Below are 5,382 nucleotides of genomic sequence, written 5' to 3' on the forward strand. Positions count from 1 at the left end.
CTATGATTTACGGCAAAGGTTTGAGGCTTGTTGGCCAGATGCGTGTTTTTCAGTTTTTTTTTCAAATAATTTTACATTTGTTGTGACTCTGTCTTTTTGTGAGTGACAGCAATACAACTCAGACTGACTTAAGCAAGAGAGGGGCTTACTGACTGAAGTAACTAAAAGGCTAAAAGTCGGGGCACCTGGATGGCTTAGTTGGTTAAGCGTCTGCCTTCGCCTCAGGTCATGATCCCAGGGTGCTGGGATCGAGCCCTCATCCAGCTCCCTGCTCATCAGGGAGTCTGCTTTTCCTCCTCCCTCTGCCCCTCCCCCTGGCTTGTGCGTGTGTGTGTGTGTGTGTGTGTGTGTGTGTGTGTGTGTGTGCGCTCTTTCTCTCTCTCAAATAAATAAATAAAATCTGGAAAAAAAAAAAAAGGCTAGAAGTCCATTTACCTTTAGAAACAGCAAGATCCAAAACAGCAAGGGACTTAAATGATGTCATTTGGACCTAATCTCTCTTCCTTTGGCTTTGCTTTTCTTTGTTTTGGTGTCATTCTTAGACAGGCTCCACCCATGCAGTGGCAAAGATCGATATCAGCTTTGGGTGTGCATTCTACTAGCTAAGCAACCACTATTGAAAGATAATACCTGTTTCCTGATGGTGCTGGCAGTCCTGGGTATGATTTTGGCTTGGATCATGTGTCCACCCTAAAGTAATCACAGAGGAATGCTGGACTTTGATTGGCTAACAGAGTTACATTCTTTCTACTCATGGAACCCCGGGGTCAGGGTCGGCTCGCCTGGAACCACGTGGGCTGAGGGCAGGTAAGAGTGGTCCCTTAACGGAAGATCAAGATGCGTTTACATGAAGAAGGGTTGGAAGGTGGGGAGATAGTTAAATCAGCAAAATTCACAGATGTTCAGTACAAAAAAAAAAAAAGTCTGTTTCCAGTATTTAAAACTCAATCAAATAGAGCTGCTCTGCTTGAAGAAGTAGATATTGCCAAGGAACCTGGATGAGAAGGGAGGTGTGCAGAGCAGAATTTGAAAACTTCTAGACAGTTTATCCAATAAATATTTGAAGTGTGATAGTCCTCGAATCCTTTCTTGGTATCTTTCTGGCCTTCTGTACAAGAGATTGCATTTTTCCTCCAGTCAGGGAGAGGGTGGTAAGTAGCAGAACCAGTTACTGCCTGGAGTTGAAGATGCCAAGGACCTTGCGGAGCCCTGACACCAAACTGCTTTTATTGAAGAAGCCCCAAGCCTTTTGAATTTAAATAGGGACTCAGAGAACAGGAAGGAGTCACTTCGTAATGTATTGGTTAAGGTGAGTGGTGAAATATATTTGTATCCTCAGCATTTTGCAAGGGCTAGTATGCTGGAGTGTATAGAGCTGTGAGCTGAATTCTGTTTTGTAAATTGAGTGAGGGTAAAAGCTGCCCTCATACATCGGCCAGCTCATCACACAGCCAATAGCTGTGCAGTATTGGGTTTTTGTTTTTTTGGGTTTTTTTGGAGATAAAATACACTGAACATAAAATTTGCCACTTTAAAGTGTACAGTTCGGTGTTTTTTTTTCTTCTAACAATGTTGAGCAACCGTCACCACTATCTAATTCCAGAACATTTCATCATCCCAGAAAGAAACCCCATTACCCATTAAGCAGTCACTCCCTATTCTCTAGCCCTTGACAGCCTACTTTCTGTCTCTGTGGATTTGCCTACTCTGGACATTTCATATAAATGGAATCATGTCTGGCTTCTTTCCCTTAGTATAATGCTAGTATATATTTATCTTATTACTTTCTTATGAAACTTTTCAGAAGTAGAATTATCCCACAGATCTACCAAGTAGTCGTTTCTTCTATCCGTAAGTGTATGCTTGGGATGGACATACCTAAGAATTGGAGTAGCACCCACATCAGACCCTTGACCTGTCAAATAAGAGCTATCATAGTGGGGAAGGCCAAGCGGAAGCCTTTGAACTGTTGCCTGCTCCCCGCCAGGGTAGTGAATCAAAACCAGTATCACAGTCTGTGAGGGATGGTGGAGATGAGTGCTACTCTGAAGTATCTTAAGAATGCAAGGATGGTGGTCCCTATTATATCGACATTTAATTCATTGGTTTACCTTCCTACAAAACTGGGTGGATCCTGGAGAATGTGAACTTCGGCAGTTCAACTGAACAGCCCTAATTATGACTGCTGGGGTACGTGTGGCAGCTTTGCTGGAGCACGTTAATATGTGGACGTTGATTTGGTGAATGCATTCTTTTCTATCTCAGTCCGGTGGAACAGATATCAATATATCTTTCTGGTTTTGCCCAGGGCTATGTAAACACTTCCACTCCTGTACTCCTTGTCATAATCTAGTCAGAAGAGACCTGGGCCATCTGGCCATTTCATAGAACATCACCTTGATCTATTACGTTGACAACATCGTGCAATAATCAGCATGAGCAAGAGGAGGTTAGCATGTGGAGGCCTTGGTAAGGTATATGTGCTCCACAGTGGGTTCTGTCACATTCGTTGCCGAAGTGGCTGTATTTGTTTTTAAAATATGTCCACAAATTGTTTGATACTCATCTCATCAAGAGGCAGAGCCCAATTCCTCTCTTCTCGACTCAGCTGGACCCTGGTAACTTGAATCTAACAAATAGAGTAGAATGAAAGTGCTGGTATATGACTTCAGAGGCTAGGGCATGAGAGTTTGTCCCTCTGTCTCTTGGATCACTCACTTTGGGGGAAGCCCACCAATATACTGTGAGGACACTCAAACAGCCTATGGAAAAGCCCACATGGAGAAGAACGGAGGCTTCCTTGATAACCCCCAGCACTGACCTGCCAGGAGCATGAGTGAGCCATCTTGGAAGCAGGTCCTCCAGCCCCAGTCAAGTCTTCAGTGACGATAGCCGTTTATAAACCTTTATGTGAGACCTGAGCCAGAATGACCTGGTAAGGCGCTGCTGATTCCTGACTCTCAGGAACTGTGATAATAATCGTTTATTGTTTTAGGCAACTTAGTTTTGTTATGGAGCAATAGATACTAATACACAGCCCCATACGCTGTGTATGAGACTTCCAGTTGTTGGACTTTGTTTTCTTTTTTTTTTTTTTAAAGACTTTATTTATCTGACAGAGATAGAGACAGCCAGCGAGAGAGGGAACACAAGCAAGGGGAGTGGGAGAGGAAGAAGCAGGCTCATAGTGGAGGAGCCTGATGTGGGGCTCGATCCCATAACGCCGGGATCACGCCCTGAGCTGAAGGCAGACGCCCAACCGCTGTGCCACCCAGGCGCCCCTGGACTTTCTTTTCAACACCTAGTATTTGCCTATTTTTTTTTTCATTCAAGCCCTTTTGGTTAGTGTGTAGTATTACTGCATTGTGGTTTTAATTTGTGTTTCCCCAATGATTAATGAAGTAGGGCATCTTTTTATTCATAAATATATGAATAATATATAGATATGACAAATATATATATATAGGATATATAAGTCCAGACAGTATGTGTGTATATATGGTATCTATACACATTTATCGTACCTGTAACTATGTCTGCACATACACATATACACTGTCTGGATTTATTATTTTGTGAAGTGTTCAGGTTTTCTGCCCTTTTTTTTTTATTGTGTTGCTTGTCATTTTATTTGTTTGTTGGAGTTCTTTATGTATTCTGGAACATACAAGTTCTGTGTATTGTGAATATCTTTTCTCAGTTTATCAACTTTTTCCTTTATGTTTAGCCCTTTTTGTGTTCTTTGGAAGAAAACTTTGCCTACTCCAAGATCAGGAAGCTATTCTCCTATTTTCTCACCTACAAGCTTTATTCTTTCCTTACTTCCTCTCAGGTCTGCGGTGATGAGAAAATACTTTTTTGGGGTATGTTGTGAGGCCGTGAAGGTACTTCCCCCCGCCCCTCACTCCTTTACGGATATCTAGTTGATCTAACACCATGTATTTTTTTTTAAAGATTTTATTTATTTATTCGACAGAGATAGAGACAGCCAGCGAGAGAGGGAACACAAGCAGGGGGAGTGGGAGAGGAAGAAACAGGCTCATAGTGGAGGAGCCTGATGTGGGGCTCGATCCCATAACACCGGGATCACGCCCTGAGCCGAAGGCAGATGCTTAACCGCTGTGCCACCCAGGCGCCCCGATCTAACACCATGTATTGAAAAGATTATCTTTTCCCTTCTGTACTGTAATGTCACCTTTATTATAAGCCAAGCGACTGTTAGGTGCGGGTCTTTTTCGGATTCCCTGTTTTATTTCATTGGTCATTTGTATCCTTGCAGCAGGTCCACACTGTCTTAATTGTTATTATGATTGGTCTTAATATTTGGTAGTGCAGGTCTATCAGCTTGTTCTTCAGGACTGCCTTGTCTGTTCTTGGGCCTTTGTATTGCAATATGAATTTTAGAATCAGTTTATCAATTTCTGCTAAGGAAAAAACCTATTGGAAATTTGACTGGGTTTGCATTGAATCTATATATTAATTTAGGAGGACTGACATCTTAACTAGATGTAGTCTCCCAATTCATGAACATGATATGTCCTTCCATTTAGTTAGATCATTAAAATTATTTTTTCTGTAATAGTCTTTAAGTTTCCTTCTATAATAGTCTATAAGTTTCCTTCCTATATATCTTCCATACCCCGTCCCCTGCCCTGGGATTTAATGTATTTTTGACACAATAGTAAATGGTGCTACTAAATTTTAAAAGTCTTATTGTTATTATTATTATTATTTTTAGAGAGGGAGAGAGAGAGAGGTGGGGAGGGGCAGAGGGAGAGGGAGAAAGACAATCTTAAGTAAGCTCCACTCCCAGTGCGGAGCACCTTGATCTCACAACCCTGAGATCATGTAAAAGTCTATTTTTTTATAAAATAAACCATTTCAGTGAAGTCGTTTAGCATTCGACACTTGCATCATCAATTTCTTTGCTACAGTAGCTTGTTTAAGAATGACTCAGGATAGAATTCCATGTATAGTGCTGTTTCTTTACCCCCACCCAGAATCCTTTTACATTTCCAGTTAAATCAGCTGCTTTATCAGTGGGTGTACTTAAATTGTTTTTCATAAGACCTCATTTTTCATTATTTATTTATTATTGTTTTTAAAGATTTTATTTCTTTATTTGACAGAGCAAGCACAAGCAGGGGGAGCAGCAGGCAGAGGGAGAGGGAGAAGCAGGGAGCCCAGCATGGGGATCGACCGCAGGACCCTGGGATCCTGACCTGAGCCGAAGGCCGATGCTTAACCGACTGAGCCATCCAGGCACCCCTCATTTATTATTTAAAATAAATAAATAAATAAATATTTATTTATTTATTTAAAGATTTTATTTATTTCTTCAGACAGAGAGAGAGAGTGTGCAGGAGCAGGGGGAAGGGCAGA

At 41.6% G+C, this 5,382-nt stretch overlaps 1 long non-coding RNA gene across 1 annotated transcript; it reads left to right on the forward strand.

Annotated features, from left to right (window-relative positions):
• The first annotated feature begins 353 nt into the window (after positions 1-353).
• LOC117803374 lies at positions 354-5,150 on the forward strand. The gene is made up of 3 exons (XR_004627171.1): positions 354-807; positions 1,138-1,309; positions 5,130-5,150. It is a non-coding gene; the product is annotated as an uncharacterized LOC117803374 (long non-coding RNA).
• The last annotated feature ends 232 nt before the right edge of the window (positions 5,151-5,382 follow it).

The sequence above is a fragment of the Ailuropoda melanoleuca genome, chromosome 8 (genome assembly GCF_002007445.2).
Source record: "Ailuropoda melanoleuca isolate Jingjing chromosome 8, ASM200744v2, whole genome shotgun sequence".
In the NCBI taxonomy this organism is placed as follows: Eukaryota; Metazoa; Chordata; class Mammalia; order Carnivora; family Ursidae; genus Ailuropoda; species Ailuropoda melanoleuca.